The sequence below is a fragment of the Magnolia sinica genome, chromosome 10 (assembly GCF_029962835.1).
Source record: "Magnolia sinica isolate HGM2019 chromosome 10, MsV1, whole genome shotgun sequence".
Taxonomy (NCBI): Eukaryota; Viridiplantae; Streptophyta; class Magnoliopsida; order Magnoliales; family Magnoliaceae; genus Magnolia; species Magnolia sinica.
The window spans coordinates 51,667,355-51,675,064 of record NC_080582.1 but is presented as its reverse complement, the minus strand read 5'-3'; the positions used below and the strand labels follow the sequence as shown (position 1 = coordinate 51,675,064).

The 7,710-nt window shown below is 37.4% G+C and overlaps 1 non-coding gene across 1 annotated transcript; it reads left to right on the top strand.

Moving 5' to 3' along the window:
• The first annotated feature begins 425 nt into the window (after positions 1 to 425).
• On the top strand, positions 426 to 532 carry LOC131217821 (small nucleolar RNA R71). Its single transcript, XR_009157411.1, has one exon. It is a non-coding gene; the product is annotated as a small nucleolar RNA R71 (small nucleolar RNA).
• The last annotated feature ends 7,178 nt before the right edge of the window (positions 533 to 7,710 follow it).

Sequence of the window (7,710 nt, the reverse complement as noted above, 5' to 3'; positions counted from 1 at the left end):
TTTGATAATTATTTACGGCATTGGATTGTTCATTCAACACTTCTCGAAAGGCGGATATTGTAGGACAATTTTCAGTTGTATGAATGTTGTAATCACATATGCCGCAAACACTTTCATTAACCTTATCCTTCTTTCCTTCCATGGCCTCAATTTTTCTTATGAGCGTAGTCACTTTATACTTGAGATCATCCTCTTCTTTCAAGAGATACAATCCACCTTTCTCCTTAGATTGAGTCGGCCTAGACGTGGTATTCGATTTTGTGTAATAATCCCATGATTGTGTTTTTTCAGCAAGACTATCGAGGTAATCCCATACCTCGTCGACATTTTTATTAATGAATTCTCCATTACACATTGTCTCGACCATTTAGCGCATGGAAGATGTCAGTCCATCATAGAAAAAATTTGTAATGTGCCACGTTTCAAAGCCGTGTTGTGGGCATGAACTGACCAAATCCTTGAACCTTTCCCAACATTGGTAAAATGTTTCATCCTCCTTTTGGGTGAAGTTCATGATTGCTTTTCTAAGGGTAATCGTTTTATGATGTGGAAAAAATTTCTTTATAAATTCCCTTTGCATATCATTCCATGTGCCAATGGATCTAGGACGCAGTGAATGTAACCATGTCTTAGCCTTCTCCTTTAAGGAAAAAGGAAAGAGTCTCAGCCTAACTGTGTCCTCAAACACATTTTGAAAATATAAAGTGTCTATGATCTCATCAAACTCTTTCAAATGTAGATATGGTTCTTCAAATTTAAGCCCATGGAACTTAGGAATGAGTTGGATAACCCCTGGCTTGATGTCCATATGTCCTGTATTTTCAGAAAAAATCATGCATGAGGGCGTACTCACCCCCGCTGGTTGTAAATAATCTCCTAAAGTACAAGGCGGGGGTGCTTGATGCACCTCATTCTCATCCTGAATGTCCTCCACCCTAGGTTGGGGTAGAAGAGGTTGGTTTTCAGCCATCACTTCAATTAACTCAGGGGATTTCGAGTGGTGTTTAGTCCTGCGATGGATAGTTAACCCCTCAACCAATCCTCCTTCAGTCAAGAGACGTCGAGTGTTGTCACGGGCCCACTTGGGCATGAAACACTCGCAACCCTCAATCTAATTCAAAACATAATCCTAAGAAAGGAAAAGAAAATCTAGAAAGAAAGAGAGGGTTGGAAAGAAGTTACTAAATTGGAGTCCATAAGTTAAAAACCTGCAAAAGAAAACAAAACAAGTCAGTTTCTAAAGAGAAGGTCTAAATTTAGAAAATCCTTAAAAAGAAAGATAGAAGTAAACTAGTTTCTAAAAGAAGAAATTCCTAAAGGAAAGTGGAAATTTCTAAAATAATTTAGGAAAGTCCTAAACTAGAAAGTAAGTTACTAAAAGAGATCTGGAAAATAGAAAGTGGAGAAGGAGCTTACCGAATTAGAAATTTCTATCTTAAAAGCCTACAAAATAGGAAAGTTAGTTTTTAAACAAAAAGTCTACAAGTAGAAAATTTCTAAAAATAAATTAGGAAACAAAGTTAGATTCTAAAAGAGTTAGAATTAGAAAGTTACTAAAAAAAATAGAAAGTTAGTTTCTAAAAGAAGACCCAGAATTAGAAAGTTTCTAAAATAGAAAATCCAAATCTAAAATTAGAAAGAATTTCTAAAAAGGGAAATAACTAACCTAGTTCTAAAAACAAAAGGGGAAAGTTTCTAAAAATAAACTATTTCCTAAAAATAGAAAAATACTAGAATTAGAAAATTTCTAAAACTCAAACCCTAATTCTAAAAATAGAAAAAGTAGAGGAATTAGAAAGGGATTACCAATTTAGAAGTTGATGTCAGGATCTTACAAAACAGGAAAACAAGTTAGTTCTAGAAATCAAATAGAAATAAAAATCTAAAACTAAAGTTAGTAAAATCATAATCTTAAACTAATTCTAAAACTAATTAATTTCAGAAAAATGTAACCGTCAATACCCGGCAACGGTGCCAAAAACTTGTTCACTCCCCAAGTATAGGGTTGTGATGTAGTAATAAACTCGGTGAGACCGAGGTCGAATCCCAAGGGACTGATACCTGTACGTAATCTGAAACTAGGTAGAAATAGAACTAGCCTAAGATGAAATCTAAATCAAATATAAATTGATGAATAATGGTGAGAGATTAATGTAAAACTTAAGAGAAATCAGAGATAAGAAACTAGGGATTCAGAGGATCCACTTGTAGAGATCAGGGAGATCTTATGCCTGCTTCAAAAATCATGGAAATGAAACTGAACTTCCTCTAATAAAATTTTAAAGAGATGAAAAGTATATGAATTAGAATGGACTCCATCACCAAACCATGCCCAGGAAATAAAACAAACAGCAGAATTAAACTAATTACCAACCAATCAACATGCTATGAAGGTTAGGAAGGGTACCGTCATCCTACCATGACCAGGAGACGATGGTGAACAACAGGGCTTCCTGATGTCATAAACATAAAAGGAACATGCACAAAGCCACTGCAGACCCATTGTAATTTTAGTCACAATAGACCATTAAAAACTAAAAACACTCCCTTAAATAAACTATAATCGGTATCAGTTCAGTATGAATACAAAACACAAGCGAAAGAGTCCCCCATCATGCTACAAGCTTCACCTCTTAGCCCTAGCTAAGAGGTTCAGCCACTCATGGACATGATGAGGCTATAATCTCTGGAAAAAATCATAAACAAAAGAAACTTAAAGAAGAAGAAGAAAAGCTAGAACCCATCTTTGCTCTTGTTTCTCTCTCTCTTCTTCTTGCTCCACATCCCTGCTTCCTAAGCTCCCCTCTTCTCCACGTTTTGGAACTCTTTTTATAGCTGCTGGAGTGGTGGAAATCGGATTTGGAAAGCTATCGCACGCGCAGCAAAAGCTTTTTCGCAGCCAAGTTCGGGGCTTCATAACTCTCGCGTTCCTTGCATTATTTCTGTAAAAACAACATCTCTTGGAAGTATTTTGGCTGGCCTACACGATGGATGGTTCAAATTTTCCATATGATCAAAAATGGTGGGCCACAACTGCCTGAAAAATTGAATTTTGTGGACGTGTGTAACCTTTCGCATGTCCAGCGCTGTTGTGATCGGTGGGCCCCACAGGGGTGCTTTCATGGAAATCCACCCCATCCATTATATTCAGGATGAAATTTCAGTCAAGAATGGGTGGTTTTGAATGTCCATTAATGCGGCCCAGTGGAGAAATCACAATAAAATTACTTTTGAACATTGTAGTGCAGTCTGTTTGTGGCCTCTGTACCGCATACGTGTGTACGTATGGGTCCGAAATTTCAACATGGGTTTGTCATATTCGAGGCCATCTACAAGATGGACGGTTTAGATTAGCCATACGGATGACATATAGGACCCACTATCTTCTGCAAAACCGACCAGCGGCCGGTTACGCGCTGCTGAAACGGCAAGTGCCATATTTAGAAGTCGGTCGAGTGGGTGTGTTATAGGCAGGTAGTCAGCGGCCGGTGCACAGCTGGCCTTGTATGTACAAGGTGTACATTCACCATGTACGGGACCCGCTGTGATGATTTTCAGAAATCTTCACTGTCCCTATTGTTTCTCATCTTATTTAAACCGTCAAGAAAAATTGTGAGGCAGTTCCAGATATTAGGTGGGCCTGAAATTGATGATTAATGGGCTGATCTGTCCGTTGGCCCACTTCTTGAGATCTTCAATGGATGAAATTTTACGTGTATAGTTAATTTATGGTCCTCATCCCATGTACAAAGTCTCGTGTCAATTGGATGGCAGAAACCATGTGATCTTGTATTTTGGACCATTTTCGGGCCTCTTTAATGTGAACAGCTTGATTTCCTCGGATCTCTGGCATGTAAATTCTTCAATCTTGGTCCTCTGGAGGCCATCTCTTGCTCTGGTGACTTTGGAGCGTCAAATCCATGCTTTTAGCATCTTTTTCAGTCCAAGCTTCTAAATTCAACCTGCAGCATAAACACAATTAAATCGAGCTATTAAACAATATCATGTTCTTAAATCCAAGCAATAAATGGGGTCTGATATGCATTATTTGACCCTCAACACATTCCCAGTTCAAAGGACAATGAGGAAAAAGATGAGCAACAAGCCAAAGAGGTACCCTCCTCGGATGATGAGAGAGAAGAACAAGAAAACATACATGATGCTTTTGATCAACTTTACATCCGTAGCATTAGTGTTTTTAAAAAACTTGGCATTGCTGAAAATAAGAACAAGCAATTGTAAAAAGATTTGGATGAAACATTAGAAATAAATACTCACTTGATAAATGATCTTTATCAATATTATATGGAAAATGACAAACTTGAAAGGACAACAACATCCCTTACATCTGAAATGAAAAAATTAAATAAACAAATTGAACATCTAGAATCTAAAATATGTGTCTAAAGACTGAAAGTCATAAACTGAGATTAAATATAGAAAAATCAGAACATTCTATTGAACTTAGTCATAGGTTCTCCCAAAGTAATGAAAAACTAGAGAGACTTCTAGGAATGGGAAGAAATCAAAAGGATAGGAGAGGCTTAGGCTATGAAATTTACAAATCGATCTCTTTTCCTACACCACCCATGACTAAGAGAACTGTTGCATCTGGAAGCAACACAAGAAATACTCCTATTTTCCATTCATATAGAGACTTGGGACATTACAAGTTTGAATGTCTTACATTTGGTAAGTCTCACTCCACTTTTGGGTTGAACTTTTCTGGTAAATTCAAACCAATCGGAAGAACCATACAAAAAACAAAGAATCCTTCAAAACACACACCAAATGAAGGAAGAAAATATCCTACTCCACCTAAGATGACAAAAAGGATGGAGGAGCTGCTAAATCAGGTGGCTCAACTGAATCAGAAAACTGAAGAATTGATGAGACAAGGGAATCTAGTTCAGTTACCTGAGAAATCTAAACAACCCCAAGGTGAAAACAAAGTATATCTCCAAAGAAGATTGTCACCAAATGGGTAATAAAAAATAAGAACAACTGCCTTGTAATTCATTCCTCTTTTAAGGCAGGCAATAGTTTTAAGTTGTATCTTGATAGCAGTTGCTCCAGACACATGACAGGTGACCGGACCCATTTTTGTAATTAGTCAGAATTTGATGGTGGGTTGGTTACATTTGGAGATGGGAGCTCCGCTAAGATAATTGTTGAAGGTCCTTCGATTCCATCGAAGATCCAGTCAATGTCATCGAACATGCCCTCAAATCTGTTATTTTTTGGCTATCTTTTACATAGCAGATCTGTACCTCTTCTTGTAAGTGCTATAGTTTTTATCCCTGTCTGTTGTCAAATTTGTGGTGCCAAAATCACTGTTATGTTATATATAACTTACATAAGTAAAGCTCTCTCAAGGATCAACATTCATGAACAAGCTAAGCTCACAAGACAAGACTCAAGCTGAAGAGTACAAGGCAGAACTCAAGACCCTTTCAAGATTGAGCTACATCAAGATTTCAAGTTTGATCTACATCAAGACTTCAAGGCTCATACTTCAAGGTCACTTGTTCCTAATGTTTCAATGTCCATACTTCATGATTGAGGTTTGACTGACCATAGGTTGACCTTAGAAGTAGGTCATTTCGGATACATAAACCGAATGTTTATTTTACATGTGATTGGTCTGTTCTTCGACTAGTCCTAGGCCTTCTTCGACTAGTCCTAGACTTGCTTCGACCAGTCTAAGAAAATCCTCGATCAGTCGTAAGTTTGTTACATATTTCGGATAAAATCTGTTAGGCTTCGACTAGTCCAGGAATCTGTTCGACCAGTCGTAGGAACAGTGTCGACTGCATCTACGACCAGTCGAAAATCTTCGACTCGAATTCCAGCGAAGTTTTACAGGACCTACGACCAGTCGAAGGAGACCTACGACCAGTCGTAGGTGACCTACGACTAGTCGTAGGAAAGCTTTGACCAGTCATAGAACGGTCAGAGCATATCCCGCCGGATTTTTCAAATATCTGTTGTTGCTTCGACTAGTCGAAGAGCTCCCTAGACCAGTCGAAGACCCGATCTTCTCACTTATAAATAGTGCACGAATCTCAGAAGAAATCATCGAATTAATTAATCTATTCAAGCCAATCTTCGTCGAACTTCTGAGAGATAATTCTGTGCTCCATCTAAGCTAAGTGTGCTTATTTAATATTCTCTTTCCTTAGCTTTATTTTAATTGATTTTGTTTCTGCTATTCCAATCTGATTTGATAAGAGGAATTATTATTCCCTTTCTTTGGAATCAAAATCAATTAAGGCAAGCCCTATTTGGTTTAATTTAAAATCTATTAGAATTAGAACCATTGTAATCGAGTACTGGACATTGAACTTGGACATTCAATCATCTACTCTGATTTGGTTCTACCGGGCTGCTACAACGAAGGAGATATTCAGGTATTTTACATCTTATTGTAAATCCCTTTCTATTTTGGTTTCTTTCAAGATTTGCCAGAAAAATCTTGTTGTATTGGTTTTCTGAGGAGAGCCAGGAAAACTCAGAAGTGGGGTCTTTTAATTGTGTAAGCCCACATACAAAGACACAATTGTAAAGGTTTTGGGTGAACCTGGGAAAACCTATTTTTAGTGAACGCTAATATCCCCTGTGTGAGGATATTAGGAGTGGAGTAGCATTTTGTGTGGCTGTTGTATAACAGTTGGTGAACACACAGGCGAACCACTGTAAACCCTTGTGTCGTGGTTGAATGATTTATATTTCTAATCTTTAATTAATTTTTGTGGGATGTATGTATGGTGGTGAATGTTGTAATTATTTAATTCAAGCTTTGTGAGAATGTTGTAATAGCTTAGAATTTATTTTCTGCTATTCCTTTATAAGCTTGATTTTCAATTTCATTTGAAAGTTGTTCCAGCAAGGTTGCCCTGCCATTTTTATGGTGTATGGCTGTCCCTAGAACAATACATTTTTAATTACAAGTTATTTCAATTCAGTTTATATTTATTATTGTATTCCTCTTCGATTTGAGATTTGATACAAAGACCTTTCTAGAAATAAGGTTGTCCTACCATAAACTCGGTTTTGGTGTAAGGTTGTCCTTAGAACAACGTTTGTATCAACCTCTCAAGATCTGAATTTTGAGGTTATTTTAATTTCCTGCTTTGTGATTTACTTTGGCTATCATTTGCTTTTTATTTCCGTTGTTATAAGTTTTATTTGGCATTGTGCTATTCACCCCATCTAGGACATATAGATTGGCCTTTTCAGATGGTATCAAAGCCTAATAGCTCTTTTTATTCTTGGATTTAATTCCTGAGCTAACGATTTAAGCTATTTAAGATGTCAAATTTTGATAGCCTTTCAGTCACAAGGCCTCCACCCTTTGATGGCTCCAACTATGCCTATTGGAAAGCCAGAATGAGGATCTTCCTCAAATCAATGGATGAGAGTGTGTGGCAAGCCACAGCAACTGAATGGAAACCTCCTATCATGGAAGTTACTGGGGTTGATGGTTCAAAATCTATGAAAGTCACACCATATTACCAATGGACCACTCTTCAGAAAAGTGAGAGTAATGCAAATGCTAAAGCACTAAATGCAATTACTTGCGCACTATCACCGGATGAGTTCAAAAGAATCATTTCTTGTACCGCAAAGCAAGCTTGGGATATATTAGAAATGACACACGAGGGTACTACAATTGTCAAAAAATCTAAAGTCCAACTCCTCACAACCAGA